Source organism: Anoplophora glabripennis, unplaced genomic scaffold (assembly GCF_000390285.2).
Source record: "Anoplophora glabripennis isolate ALB-LARVAE unplaced genomic scaffold, Agla_2.0 scaffold6, whole genome shotgun sequence".
In the NCBI taxonomy this organism is placed as follows: Eukaryota; Metazoa; Arthropoda; class Insecta; order Coleoptera; family Cerambycidae; genus Anoplophora; species Anoplophora glabripennis.
The window spans coordinates 1,165,885-1,182,398 of NW_019416749.1; the positions used below are offsets into that span (position 1 = coordinate 1,165,885).

At 30.9% G+C, this 16,514-nt stretch overlaps 1 non-coding gene across 1 annotated transcript; it reads left to right on the forward strand.

Annotated features, from left to right (window-relative positions):
- The first annotated feature begins 13,875 nt into the window (after window positions 1-13,875).
- Window positions 13,876-13,947, forward strand: Trnad-guc. Its single transcript has one exon. It is a non-coding gene; the product is annotated as a tRNA-Asp (tRNA).
- Window positions 13,948-16,514: the final 2,567 nt, after the last annotated feature.

Here is a 16,514-nt window from a genome sequence, read left to right on the forward strand (position 1 = left end):
AAAGAAGTCAGGCGAAGATTGGATATGTGTCTTGAAATGTGAGGAGGTCATATAGAGAATAGATTGTAATATGTATGTAGTATGAAAGCGTTTGTCACATTTTTTAAGTTTAGTTGTTGTTATCATCACCTTTTGTTTTAATTGTATTAAAGAATTATTAAGAATTAAGTTTAATCATTTTATTTATTCTTAATGACATTTATGCACTTTAAACAACGAACATTCAATTATTGACTACTTGATCCTTCCACAGCTAATGTGATTTTTAGATGGTATTTCTTTTGAGACTCTTTAGGACGATATTGTTTATAACTTTTATACGGGAAGCAATACAGAAAAATTTCTCTAATAAAGGTTTATTAGAAAAAAGAGAGCTTTTTAACAGGAAACAAATTTAGGTATGTTTCTCGAAAAAATATAATTAATGACGTCGTTAGTCGTTTCTGGCAAATCCGAAAGATAATACTTTCGATTGAAAATGGAGCTTACCTCATCCCATTTAACGCTACGTGTCCCAAATTTATTTAAATTTTTTGTATCCTCACAGTAGGCCCATACTATCGAGTTTGAGACACCATGTACAATGCCTAAAAAAATATATACGTGTTTTGAGAAAACATTCAATATTACTAAAAAATATTCAAAAATGAATGAAAACTGATTAACTAATCAAACTTTAAAAGCAAACACGCTTAATTACTCCCTCTCACTCGTCAATAAAGATGAATTATTGAATCAATCCAATCGTCCTTTCCCGGCTCAGGCCAGCACGCCTGCAATAATACAGTTCTGTAATACCACTAAATTATTTCTGCCACCACTTAGCTAAACACTGGGACCTTGAGAGGGCAACAGTGTTTTGTAACCGTCCATTAAAGGTCATTTGTTACTTAATGTAAATTATAAAGCGCCCCAAAAAGGCGGCGGTGCGAGTTACGATGCGAAATTTGTGCAATAAAAAGTTCATCAGCGAAGTTGTAAGCTTAATTAATGAAGGTGCTAATCTATACTTTAATTATTTGAAGCGTTAACATCGTTTAATTGAACGGTAAATTATGAAAATAGCGCGAAGTGAAAATGAGCGTCTTATCTACTGTAATAATTCAGAAGTTAAGATTTACTGGTGTATCGGTAATGTAGACCTAAAGTCTTAAGTTTTAGTTAAACTGGGCTGTCAAGACATTGCCTGCAACATTTTCTGAAGCTAAAACTTTATAGAATGAACTAAAACAATTATTCGCACAAAACAAACATTTATTTTATAATTAGAGATGGGAAACGGTAGGGCGGCTGCAATGTGCTACAGGGTTGGCTGTAGGACGAGTTCTCTTTCATGAAATTTTATTCAAAGAAAAAATGACACTGCACCCTTTACATTATAGTACCGGACTGGCAGGATATCTGGGAATATTCAAGGGGTAGGGTAAAAATAAAGCTCTAGGAGTGCAGGATTTTCCCCTGGCTATCTGATGGCGGCCTTGAATTTTATCTGGACCATGACCTTCCTGAAACCTGAAAGGGCGGAAAATTTTACGTTTGGATATGACCTTGAAATGACCATGAAGGTCAAGATCAAGGTCAAATATTAAAGATAATGGAAGGTCATTGTTGGTCAATTGTGGTCGCTCTCTGTTAGTTAATAGAGGTCACTGTTGGTCATTAGTGGTTACCAAAGGTAAAAGCCGGCCATTGAAGATCAACAGTGGTCACCGAGGGTAATAGACGGTCTTGGGTGGTCAATAGTAGTCCTCCAACGGAATAACCAATTTGACCTTGAAATGACCGGAGAATAAGGAATTTGAGGTCAGGGGGTTAAATCCTTGTGCAACAGTTTAGTGCCGACCAAGAATCCTAGAATTATTGTGGAGAACATTTTTCCTGGCGGGTTATTCTGCCATTACGGTAATGTTGGGCCACTTTGGGATTTTTTGATATTTGACCTTGTTCTTGACCTTCGTGGTCATTTCAAGGTCATATCCCAACGTAAAATTTTCTGCTCTTCATTTCTGGAATTAAAATTATGGGGTCCCATTTAAAAAAATTCTCGTGATCTTGATATAACCTTGAAGGTCATGGTCCAGGTCAAATTTAAGATCACCATCGGATAACCAGGGAAAAATCCTAAACCCCTACTGCTTTACTAATACTCTACCCCTTGAATATTCATGTATTGTACATGTCTGCCTCTGATCTGAAGCTTCGCATCGATCAATTTATTCGATACGTATCTAGCGGCACCCTAATACCTACTCTGTAGGCCTGGCGTGCCGGTGAACAATCCAGGTTTTTTGCTAAGGGACGTTGTCATTCGTGCGTGTGTGACGTTTTGATTGGTCGAGTATATAGCACGTGTTTTTATGGCAGTGTACTAGCATAATATATGTAGATTACTACTGTTTATTTTATTTGATTGTCACCACAAAGTTACCGATGTCTATTTATTATTTATAAAATTCAGGAACTTACGTAATATATGTAACAGGTTTTGTTACTACATTCCAATTTACAGCTCCCTTCTTGTAATATCTTACTTTTAAATTTCAATTAAATTGTAATAAAAGGAAACTAATAACACAAATTTAAATATTTCTGTATACGTACAGGGTGTTCCGTTTAAGATTGTAACACATGCATATTATTAGTCCCAGCTCTTGTTAATAAAAGTATGTTCAAGACAAACTAAAAGAATTATAAGGCTATTATACATAGTCTTAACTGGAAATTTGGTAATATTTTCAGCTTTTCAGAGATAACTTCAAAGGTAAGAAAAATAGGTTAAAAATGAAAAAAAAACTTGAATGGCATTTCTTTCTTATGATAAGGCCAAGATTAATAAAACTACATACTTGAATTCTCAAAAAAACAACTTGTCCCAATAATGTTTGAGCTCACCCCTTTTTATTGGGATGAATGTTTAAATTCCACAACTTTACCCAATTTCTTAGAAATATACTTTCAACATACCCTATTATTGGTAATGATTGTCAATTAGATCTGAAAAGACTACGATCAATTACAACTGATCGCATCACAGTAATTTGATACCTGACAATACGAACATAGTAACTTTCGACGTTTATTATTATTATAGTGAAGTCTAGTTATTACCCAAGAGAAGTATACGTATAAAACATTAATTGTTTCCGGGGTCTTTCTGAAAACCACTAAACCACAAGAGCATTTATGTATTATTTTTATCTTTTTCCATATTACATGAAATTGCTTTTGTGGCAGACGTAAGGTTGTAAGGTATTATATATTTAATTAGGGCCCACGTATTTATGGCATCCATCTTATAATTCTTACAGGACATAGTTAGTCAATAATTTATTTTGTATTACATATTTTCTATTGCCATATATATTTTTAAACCACATAGCGTAAGAAAACATTCATTGATATCGATTGAACTTGTAAATGTAATATACAGGGTGGGCCATCCATTAGTGTGAGAAAGTAAAATAACTCCCTTATTATTCATAATACAAAAAAAAAGTTTATATAAAAATTGTACAGAATCAAAAAACCTAAAGGACAAAATTAATTTGAAACACACAGGGCGATGAGTAAAAACTGGACATGCCAAATATTACAATTTTTAAATGGAATACCCTGTATATTTTTAAACATATGGATTTATGAAAAATTTCTATATATGGCAATATAAACAATTTAACATTTTAGTGCGGGGTTTGGAAAAAACATGGCCTCGAAGAAGTTGTATTAAGTTTCAACTACTAACACTTGGAGCAAAAATATTTGACAGAGATATGGGCAAATGTTAGGCAAAGACTCCTATATTAGCTAATATCGATATTTTGTATACAGGCCATTTTTTATAATACAATCATTTTAAAAAAGTTCAAACATGATTTTCTAAAATTTTTCAAATGGAACACTGTATTTTATTGTTCTAATTTATTCACATATCAGTCCACTTCAACTTTTATTAAGTATGTTCTACACCTAAAGTTGTTAGTTAAGATATAGCAACATTTCTGGAAAAAACTAATTTTTATTATTTCTGGTCGCACGAAATATCTTTGGAAAAAACTGTCACAATGAGTCAACTTCTCAGTTCATAATTTATCATTCCATTTTGAGTTAATTTTATTAGATAATAAATATAATAGATAAGTTTTTTTCAGAAATTTTAGAAAACATGCTTAATAAAAGTTGAAGTGGACCGATATGTGAATAAAATAGAACAATAAAATATAGGGTGTTCCATTTGAAAAATTTTAGAAAATCAAGTTTAAACTTTCTAAAAATGATTGTATTATAAAAAATGCCCTGTATAAAATATCGATATTAGCTAATATGGGAGCCTTTGCCTAACATTTGCCTATAACTCTGTATAATTATTTTGTTCCAAGTGTCGTAACTTAAAGAAAATTGCATTTGAATTCTACGTGATTTATAAGTATTTGTAAATTATATAAATTGGATTTTGTTGCGGCTATACTGTTTAAATATTTGGAAGCTAAAATTCTCCAGAACTTTTAATAATACATTATTATGTTATATGCATTCCTTTGTCCATTCAGATAGTTGTCTGAATTAAATATATAAAAAATATGAATGAATATACGATATGCAAAAGGACAAGAGGACAAAGGAGAATGTTATTCTCTACATAAACCAATTTTACAAAAAGAAATATTTTTATGTACATCATTAGATGTTTCCCAAGCCCAGTTGTTTCTTCTTCAGGCAGTAATAATGTCCAATTTCAGATCTATTACTGGCAGAAAAATTTCAGAATGAAGGACAAAACTTTTATTTCCGGGGAAAACTGAAACTCACAGTTACACTGTCCTGGGTATAGTAGTTAGAGGATTGTTTGAAAAAACTGCTATAATTGGATACAAAGACATTTCCCAGCACTTTTGATTTCTGTAAAAACTAACGTTCAACCGACAGTCGAAAACTTTAGTACCTATTACATAAACTTACATTTTGCGGCATTACATGTTGACAAATTCTGAATAAGAGGATCTTTCTGAACAATTATTCGTATATTTATATATATATTGTTATGATTATGTGTGTGTACGATAGTATATGTTAGCGCCAATATAAAATTTGATTGTTGTGATATCAATTTGGTTGTATTGGTATATTGTGTGTTGTAGTTGGTGTATTGGTGGTTGTATATCTTCGCCCTCCCTAGCTCTAGACACTATCTCAGTAGTCGGTTCTATTCACTATATGCTTTAGCAAGAAACCACACACAATCACAGCTATAAAGACAAAAGGGTTATTAATAAATGAATTTATTATTGTTTTTTTTATCTATATGTCAAAATTTGTCAATATAAACTCTTAAACACAATAGTCAATATTTTGAAGTATTTCACACTATTTACACAGCCTTACACAAGAGGTTATATCGATACGAGCGTTAAATTGAATTTCATGTAGGACTGATTGCATACACTAAGACACTGACGTTTTATCTTATAACTTCTTGTTTAACACTGGTTACTTTTCTCTAATATTAATATTTAATTCTACAAAGATTGGCCAATTTTGAGTATGTATGATATGATTAAATAAATTTGTTTAATATGGAATTAGTGACTTGCTAAACTTTTTTATCTTAACTTTTTACTTTTGAAAATCTGTATCAAATTTCGTATATGACTTTTGTTTTTATTATAAAAGGTACCTTTTTTTTATACGTATAGTCGATAATGATGTGTCGACTGATTTCTCTCCTTTACTTTGATTATTTACTTTTTATTGATCCTTTCCTCTGCTATTGATATGCGGTTTTCTTACTGCTCTCTTGGATCCTGCTACTGATCTTCCGTTTTCCTGCTTTTCCTACTGGCCTCTGGAACCTGCTACTGCTATTCCTCGTTCTTTCTATCTTCCTGAACCTTGTTTGTTGGTGCTCCACTTGTCTCGTATTTCTTGGATAACTTATTTTTCCAATTGGTATTTTTAAATTCTTGATTTCTCCAACTTGAATCTTTTTTACACTTTCTCACTGCTTAACTGCTTATATTTCTCTAGGTTTTCTTTTCTTTCTTCAACAACTGTCGTTTTTCAAAATTATTTCTGTAACTAATCAATAATAATCTCTTTTCTTTTTTTTACTATCTTGATTTTTCTTTTCCTTCTAAAGGCCTTTCCACATATCTTTTAACGTGCCATTTTCCTCTTGTAATTCACTTCACTTCACTTTCTCCTTTGCACTTATACACCCTATTCTACTTTCTTTACAATCAATTTTGCCTTATACTTCAAAATATTTTTTATTTTCTAATATTATTTGACCTTTCTAGTGACTACTGAATTCCTTGTGGATCCCACTTTAAATTTGACATTTTTCTGACATATCTTTTAATTAATCTACAAATTGTCTTTCGATTTTAATATCTTTTATTAACTCTTATTCTACCTTATTTTTTAACTATTTAATCAAACTCTGGCATTTTAACTTTTGTTTGCTATCTACCAATTCTGCATTTCAATTAATTTCAACTATAATTTTCTTATAACATCTTGGCATATGCTCCAATTGACTAACATGATAATCAACTCAATAATAAATTTTGTAATAATCATTTCAACCATTGCCTTTACCGCTTTGTCTTTTAAATAAATATTTAATTTAAATTTTACTTTTCTCTCGCTAATCTGGTTTCATCTCAATATATATTTTTTTTTATTAGTTTTAATTAGATATAGATTATATATAGAACACTGTAGCTCTCCCAGCTTACATTGCTGCAAGCCCATTGCTATATGTTATGGAACTGTTTTTCCATTTCTGAATTATCTATTAGATCGTTTATAATTTAACCGTAAACTAAAGGTTTTCAGGATTTTAGAAACTGTCAAGTCATATTACAAGTATTTCGAACGCGGAAAATTTGAGATACCTACTTACAGATAAAAGTTCACTGATAATGCACAATACTACCATACACTTACGAAGAGACACGCATTCGTAACTACAAAACACAGTATGCACTGCAAGCTGCTACGGTAACCGCCACGCCGTCAATGTCTTTCCACCTCCGGTGTCGAATGCGGTTAATTCCAAGAAAGTGACGCAGGGGTTTTCTTAGAATTATATCTCAACAGATGCAAAATGAGTATAGGAGTGACACCACGTATTATGTCACCAATATATTTTTTACCACATTCTCACATTATCCCGAAAGAAAAATTGTTTAAATATAAGTATTTACATTTTACTTTGAAATTTAAACTTGAAAGTTGACTCGTAAAAATTTCACTATAAATCTTCCTTTCCCAAAAACGAGATCGCAGACCACTTTGTGCTGCAGTCCACCTCGTTGCAGGAAATATGTCTTGACAGGGTTTTAATCGAAGTGCACCAGCGCGCTTTGTCAAAGGTAGACATCTAGCTGGGCGAACACTTTAATATCGGTTTCCAGTCGGTGATTTCTTGCAGTCGCCATTCGAAAATTAAAATACTTCGGGTGCAGCTTCGATCGTTTAGGTTGTTGTTGAAATGTACACCTAAAAGCTTTCAAAATTCAGCGGAAATTTCGTGGAATTGATTTATTTGTTAACCCATAAACGTAGGTATATCTTGCATTATATTTTTTCTACGTTCTTTTAAATTTTGAACTGTTTTCGAGATATTAACTATTTTTCAGTTTACACATTCATATTCAATTTTATAAATATAAAAACAGTGTTATACTACAATCTGTCAAGAATAAATGAGTGTTTTTCTTTGCCAAATTAAGGTTATCTTCTCATAAAGGAAGAATTGAGAGAATCGCGCCAAACTCCAGGAAGGAATTCTATACGTCAAAATAGTAAGAAAAAACTCAAATGTTATGCATTTTATTATGGATCACAAAGTATGTTTCAATTTCTATAACAAGAATTTAAATTACATTTGATAATATTTCTTTGTTCTTTAATAAATCCTCCAAGAAATTAAAAGTAGATTTAATTTGCGTTAGTTCTTGGAAATATGGATCAATCTGAGTTATGCAGAAATGTTTGTTCTAGTAACTTTTACACAGAACTATTTAAAAAATTTTACTGCACTTTTTCTTATCCTCCTGCTATAATTATAAGTATACACCGGGGAAATCTAGATTTAGAAAATGCCGTCTCTTTAACATGCTAAGAATGTAAAATAGGAGAACATTCGAACGAAAGCTCAGTCAGCGTGCTAATTAAAGAGTAATTTAGTTGTTTTTGTTAAAGAATCCTCTCATCGATCTGGTAAAAGCCTTCGGTTTTGTTCAGTTTATAAAACAAGTCATTTGAATTTCAGGCAGCCCCAGTATTACCGTTAGAAGCAGATGTGCACTGGGTCATTATAGGTAAACGTTTTAATTGGAACGCCTTAATTAACACGCTTATCAGATTTGACAGGCCATTATAGAACATAAATAAATTAAAATTTATGTCAACTTTGCAAATCGGTTCTTTAGTTATTCGACTCACGGATGACCCAGATAATTCGCGGGTCACGGATGCGATTTAAGTACATAAATAAATTAATTTGTCGGGATTATCACAAAATAATCTAACTTTATTTTGCTCTCGCGTCTTTTATTGGGATTTCAAAACGATACCAGGAGAATAATCAATCAAATGTTTCAAATAGATACATATATAGGTATCTAAGCCAAATTGTTATTCCCGAGATTTTTTGAAAAATGCGAATTCTTCGTATTTCGATTTTATGGCATTCTAAGTTTATTTCAAAAGCTGTACGAAGAAAGAAATACTTTTTTAACTGTTAACTGTTGCAGGGTGTAAGAAGTTTGACTGCCTTTACTTCAGCATGAGATAGAGTACTCATAAGTGAACAAAAAAAGTTGTGTATTACAGGGGCGTAAAATTTACAGTTTTCAAAATACAGCGAGTATTAATATTGGGGAGTTTCATCACAACGTGACAACAGCGCTTAACCTAACGCCACACAACTGATGCAGACCACGTTTGTCCTACTTGTCCTACGGAAAAAATGTAAACAACTATTATTGTGAAACAAGGTCATTTCAAGGTCATTCATGAAGTATTTTGATAGAAAAGTTAAAATCAATCTGAAAAATCTGAAAAAATTCGTCTGAATGTTTTTGAGGTCACTGAACGCGATTTGACCTTCAAATCACCTTGAACCTGATGTGATGGAGCTTAGCCGACCTCGGATTCGTGATCAGCGACCCAAAAAGCCCTATATACCATAGTCACTTCAGACGATTGTCCCTAGAAATGTTGACCTGTGGATAATCATACGTATTAAAAATAATTTAGGTACGTACTAAAAAGCAAAATTCAGTAATTTTTAAACGCGCAAGTACAAAACAAACTACAACATACGCTCAAAATGTCCACCACCATATTCGATGTACACACGACACATTCGAATCCAATTTTCGCGCACTCCCTGGAAAACGCCGAAAAAAACACTCAAACACGGTCCAATTCCAGATACCAACTGAATTGCGTATTGCTGGCTGGACAGCTTAGTACCTCGTGTTATTCGACGCGCCGTTGTCACATTGCTCGATATGAATTTTATCGAATTTTAAATTTATTGCAACGCTAATTATTTTTTAGAATTAAGCATAATGAAGTTAAAAAAGTGACAAACATTGAATTTTTATGGTATTCTATGTACGCAGTTATGTCAATATTCCTTAATTAATCGAACTTTTGTACATCAAGTTGGAGATTTTGATAATTTTTTTCTCGTTGATTTTGATAAATTTGTTTCTGGTTGAGTTTAGGACCCATGTCATATAAGGTTTTTTTGTTTATTTTAATGTATTCCATCGTCTGTAAAAATTAAGGCAGTCAAACTTCTAATTCATAATTTGGAACCAGAATCTTATTTTTAATAGAAATTCATTATTTTTCACGCCACTGTACTTCTTATTTTCTTCCCAAATAAATGATGTATATACTGTGCTATTTAGTTATGTTTTGAATTATAAAAACTCACCGTCGCCGTCGATGTTATTTTTATTCGGAGATATTCATATTCTACTTAACAATTTTACATTTAAAAGCATTAATAAATTAACAAAGTGAACAAATAATAAATGACAAAACATTACGTAAATTTCATTCATTACAAAAGACAAAAGTTACAAAAAGAATCACTATATTTTTCTCCTATCCTTTGAAGTTTTGTTTCTTAATACAAATTCGATTTTCCTCCCAACTTTTCTATTATAACTGTCATGTTTTGTAAAGTTTTATATGTAAATATAAAAAAATACATAAAATAATATATATAAATATAAAAAAATGCTTGTGCTTATTTTTTTTACTGTTGTATTTATCTGTAACAAATATACACTATACATATATTAATAATAAAACGAATATTTTAAATCATTTTTACCTCTATATATTTACAATTATATAAAAAATAAATAAATATAGAGATGCCGTTGAAAATGAGTTTTCTATGTGTACTGTATATATGAAATTTAATAACAATTAAACGTATATAATAAACATCTAAAATTACTTTATATTTTATTTCATAAAATATATTGGACTGGAAGTGTAGGTAAATATTTGAAAACAAAACTATTATTTTTGAAAAGAATTAGTTTGTTACATGTTCAAAATATTTGATTAACAATTTTAGAAACTATTATTTCAGGTATTATCTCGGAACTCCACGTTTAAAATGAGCTTGGTTTCGGTAGATATTGCACTAAGAATGAAAAATTACATTAGATAGCGTTTTCAGGACCGGGATACATGGTATAATATTTTATTCAATGTCTTCCTAGACAAAGGATTACTTTTCTCTTACAATATTCCGCTGAGCTACGTTATCATTAAATGAAGAAAACTGACTTTTACATGTTTAAACAAAAATACTAATCTTTACATACATATTTTTCAGAAAAGAGATATCCTTCACTTTCACAAGACATCTCTGGAATCTAATTACAAATACATATTGTGTATTATTATTAGATTATTTTATTTAAATCAAATAACGCATTTTCTCTTAACAAACTAATTATTTTGCATATCAGATTAGCAAATGCTGATTTTTTTTTATATAAGGAATGCGTTTAGATAAAAGATAATTTATTATCACGATTCCTCTTCAAAAACTTGTAATGTAGATTTGTACTTGATAGCAACTGACAACTGCCAAAGTTATATTACTTGAGCATCTAATACACAAATAACGTACAGAGAGTCTTTTAAGTCTATGTCATAACATAAATTTATTTCTCGGCTGTTTTTAAGGCAAAAATTGTTATAAACTATGTAAAGACATGATGACGTAAAAATATTACGCTTACGTACTTTTTCTCATTCAATTTCAACAATAACAATCGTTCTTTTTCCTATTTACATAATTTAAAATTCTGTTATATTAAGTACCTATTTAATTAAAAACAGCTGATTTTATTAGCAAAGGTTTTCTACATTCCGCAAGTGCTTGAATATAATTGAAATTACATTGATAGTACCTACAATACAAACATCAATATGTGAAAATATCATTACTCTTCAAAATTGTAGTTTTTCAAATCACAGTTAACTGCAACAATTTTCAAACCAACACTTATGTATAAACTATAACAATAAATAATTTGTTAAATAATGATATTATTGGGATAACACATTTGTTTTCATAGCGTGCTACATTTAGCGTAAGCTACTTTGTCTGGGCAAGAACAATGTTGAAGGCTCAGTTTTCTCTAAAGTAAAAAACCAATATTATAATAATGTGAATAAAAACATATATTATATTTATGAAATTCTTTGTAGTTGACACGTGTCTACAACAATTTCTACGTTAACACAAAAATGTTTACATTTTTTATACCAAAATTGTAAAAAATGTAATAAATGAAAAAAATAAATGTAGTATATCGCATGAAAGAGGAAAAAAACAAGCAATTTTTTGTAGCCACAGCCTGCTTCGATTACAATTTTTTTGCCCGCGTAAAGGGCGCAGCAAACGATATTTTAAGAATCTGTTTATATTAGGTCAAAGATATCAATTTTGTCATGAAATTTTGTTAAAATAAGTTTTCTCTATCTCTTAAAATAAAAAAGTTAGACCACCCTAAACTTTCGGTACTTTTCCAGTTTTTTTTTATAATTACTCACAAAGTTGGTCATGGATGTCAAATTTGTTTTTACGAGCCTAAAAAAACCTAAAAAAATGCAACAAAAAAACATATAAAGATTTTTGACGCGCGTCGTATATTAAGCGAGATCCATAGCAGTGGCCCTCTTATAGTAGACAGCCTGTATAGGTGCTATATTCAGCCACGAAAATTTAATAATTCCAAATATCTCGAATTTTCACCACCCAGAACGGCGGTGACAACATTTTCTGCTATGTCCTGTTCAAATTTGGTTAGTGCATCTCTCTCGGTTGCGAAGAATCAGTATGTATGTTTTCGGTCACTATTGAGGTACATACACTATGACACTGAAAATATCAGAATTTCGATATTACTAACTATTTATTCCAAAACGGTTATTTTCCGGTTAATATTTTTTTATGAAATATTCTTAAGGCAATGTTGAATAACTACAGAACTTTTTAGGGACTGTGCCCACCACTATCCTACAGAAAATTAAAGATATCACCGCTATTGGTTTTTTGATGATTACGCAGTATTTAAAATTATACAGAGAGATCCAGAATGATTGAAGTGGAGATCGCAGCCTGTACCTGTCTCTGTCAATACTACAGATTTGTGCTAAAGATGGCGATAAAAACAAGCTGTGTTCCCCAAACGCTTCAATCATTCTGGATCTCTTGCTATATCCAACCAAAAATCCTATAAATTTTGTTTGTAAAAAGAGTATTTTTTTCTATAGCTTTGTATTAATCTAATTATTAAAATTCTTGGAAATGAACACCATTAGAAATCATGCACTAATCCATTTCTCAAACTATTCAGTAGTGTCAATAATTTAGTAAATATCTGTCTATAATTAGACAACCTAAGTGTTTTAAACAAATGGATTTATTTTTTTTTTAAACTGACTACTTTATACCCTTTGTTCATTAAGAATTTTTGATTTAAAGTCATCTAAGGAACATGTTCCTGGAGTTATGGCATGGATTTAAAACTTAAACCTTGTTTCGAAAAGCTTAATTCGTTAAAATTGTGAAAACAATTTATCAGCTATTTGTAATACGATCATCACGAAAAAATTAGCACTCTAACAAATAAATCCTTCAGTATACATGGATTTTTATAAAAAGCAACTTCCGCAAAATGTCGAATCCTCTTATATGTAAAACCGCCCACCCTTCAAATTAAATAAAACCGACACTTCCATCACAAAAAACAATTTACCGTTCCCTCAGCGAGCCACTCCAATGCTAAAAGAACTAATATACTCCGGGTCCAAAATAACACAAACAAAGTGTAATGGAGAGAGTCTAGTGGAGTCCACTCGGGGGTCTCAGACGATGCGATGCGGTTTATACATCAGCGACTCCCTTGGGGCCTGAGGGGATATGGATACACTGAAAAAACTTTTGCTTAGTTAAATATGGACTTTCTGCTTCCTCTAAACAGAATATGCAAATTGTATTGGAAATCGCGTTTGATGTTTTATATAAATAATAAAAACTGTATAAGAAAGTGACAGATATATAAAGATAATAAATGGAAACGTATATAGAAAAAAAATGTTTGAAAAATTTATGTAGTATTTTTTTTTAACTTGACACACTTAGAAACTAAGTTTTTCCCGACCCGTGGTTTTTTCTTGTAACACCTTATATATTCCAGTAAATGTCGTTTTTGAGATGCAAGATTGAAAATAGTATTACATTGCCAAGATTTTCCTACTTATTTCGAAAACTCTTTTATTAAGTTTCGAGTTTATACTGAAAGATAATTACTTGTCACATCCTCGGTAGTATAGTGGTAAGTATCCCCGCCTGTCACGCGGGAGACCGGGGTTCGATTCCCCGCCGGGGAGGCACTTTTTTTAAAACGAAGTATTTTTATTTATTTATTTAACATAATATTTTTGTTAAACAATTTAATATAATGTCTAAAATATACCATATACTATTATTCATTCTGTTTTGTAGAAGAAAGTTCGACGATTTCTAATTTGGTGTTTCACATCCTTTGTTTCTAAATCGATTGATAAACGTCAGGTTTGTACAGGGTGTCTCAAACTCGATAGTATGGGGTATGACCGAAACGACTAATGACGTCATCGATTATATTTTTTCCAGAAACATACCCAAATTTTTTCCTGTTTTCTCTCTCTTTTTTCTAAGAAACTTTTATTAGAGAAATTTTTCTGTATTACTTCCCGTTTAAAAGTTATAAGCAATATCCTCCTAAAAAGTCTCAAAAGAAATACCACCTAAAAATCACAATAGCAGTAGAAGGATCACGTAGTTGTTGTTAAAGTGCATAAATGTCATTAAGAATAAACAAAAGGATTAAACTCGATAATTCTTTTAAAGTTATAAAGTTTAAGATCGAAGTGGAAGCATGAAAGCATAAGAAAAATGCCACAAGAAAGGCCAATTTAACAATTTTACAATTAAATAAACGTTAAATAAATTAGTACAAAAGAAAATTCAAATATTATAGTATCAGAAAACACATAGGCTAGAAGTTTATTATTAAAATTGTCATTCAGAATTCCATATAGAAATTTCTTGTACACTAGTTATAAGAAGTAATAAATACTACGCAGTTACAAAATACAAATTACGCCGTAATTTATTAAAAATACAATCACATCGCAATATGTTGGAGAGAAAGTGCGCAGGAAGAAAACAATATCTCATGGATACTAGTGACCAATAAAAAAAGGACAAATCAGAAAATTTACCTTCTAACGGAAAACAACACAGCATCGTTTCGAAGTAAACAAGTTGGAACAAAAACTAGTTGGTCCAAGACACAGGTTAGGGGTGCATGTTATCCTGTAGCTCCCCAAATAACATCGTAGAAAACCAGGACGCAACCAACTCACAAAAAAACCATCCACAAGAGACGAGAACAGCTGTTTCACCCATGACTAAAAAGCGAGGTTAGAGTGAATATTGGACATTCCAACGCCGAGTTAATGGAAAATTTAAGTCAAGTTGCCTAAGCATACTCTCCGAAACCTAAATTAGAGTGTTTACAAATTCGTATTAAAAACATTTTGTGAAATCAAAAACTTCATTTCAAACCATAGACAATATCAGTGAATAGAAATTGAAATCATATTTTAGAACATTGCATAGTATAAGGGTTAGTTAAGTTTCTGTGTTCTTAATTTAAGTTAATTTGTTTCGTAATACATTTAAAACAATACTAATTGGTTAACCAAATATTTTCAAAATTAAATTAGGTAGAGTTAAGAAAATTTATCAGTTATTTATTCATGTAAAAGTTCATGACATATCTAGTTTCTGTGTTTCTTAAAAATATTGTTCGGAATTTAAAGATGAATAGCTAATAAATGTCACATTGTTAAAATCGTTAAAAATTTGAGGGACAGTGTATCATTGATTACTAAACATTCCTATCTACACTGTAACAAAGTGTACACTGTAAATAGTATTTATGCAAGATAAAGCTGCCGGAGGAGAGATAAACAAAACCAAGGTACGAAAAGTATAGTTCTATGAAATTTGTCATTGTTATTGCTTAACATTATCCTGAGAACCTGCATCCAATAAAAATTAATTTCAACACACACAAATTACATTCTACACAACAAAAGGCGCCCAAACGAATCATTAAACATTACAAAAATTATATACTACACTACATAACAAAAACAAATACACTAACAAAAACATACTAATACACAAATTAAAGTAAATAATAAATAAAAATAATAGTATATATTAATGTAATGGTTAATGAAACCTTTAAATTTATTGGCTTATAGCTTAGCTTCTTATTGTAAACTAAGAACAATTTAAAAATACTGGAAAATTAAAAATCCTGGAGTTCTAGTACTGACAAATATGGAATATGTTATTTTAAAAATTGATAACAATTGTCTTGATCGTGTTTATCTTACAATTAGCAATTTATTACTGTTGAAATTATATTGTTGTTTTCTAAATAATGTTATTCATTGTCCTGTGTTTCTGCCTTGTACCTGTACCTAAAAAAATGAGACAGTTGTTTACTTTCACACTTTTTTGTAAAGTACCTAAATAAAAAATTACTAAACATTTTATTATATACTTAGAGAGTAAAGTGCATCTTTTATCCTCAGGGCGAGGTTTGTTGCCCGAAACGAACAACCGCGCGGGAGATTAAAACCGCATTTTAGTGAAAATGTTCTTTTGTCTACGAAGGGATTAAATGTGAATTTTACCCCTCACGGATTAAGATTGGCCATTTAGTTCTTTACTACTAATTCAACGTTTTCCAAATAGTACAAGTTTTATGTGCGAAGAGGGCTAAAATGCATAAAAACCCAGAGGGTGCAAAATCGTCCGAGATATTAAACTTTAGTAAATAGGTACAGCACATAACCTTCGGCGAAAATAATAGGGCTTTCTATATGCCGTTTTT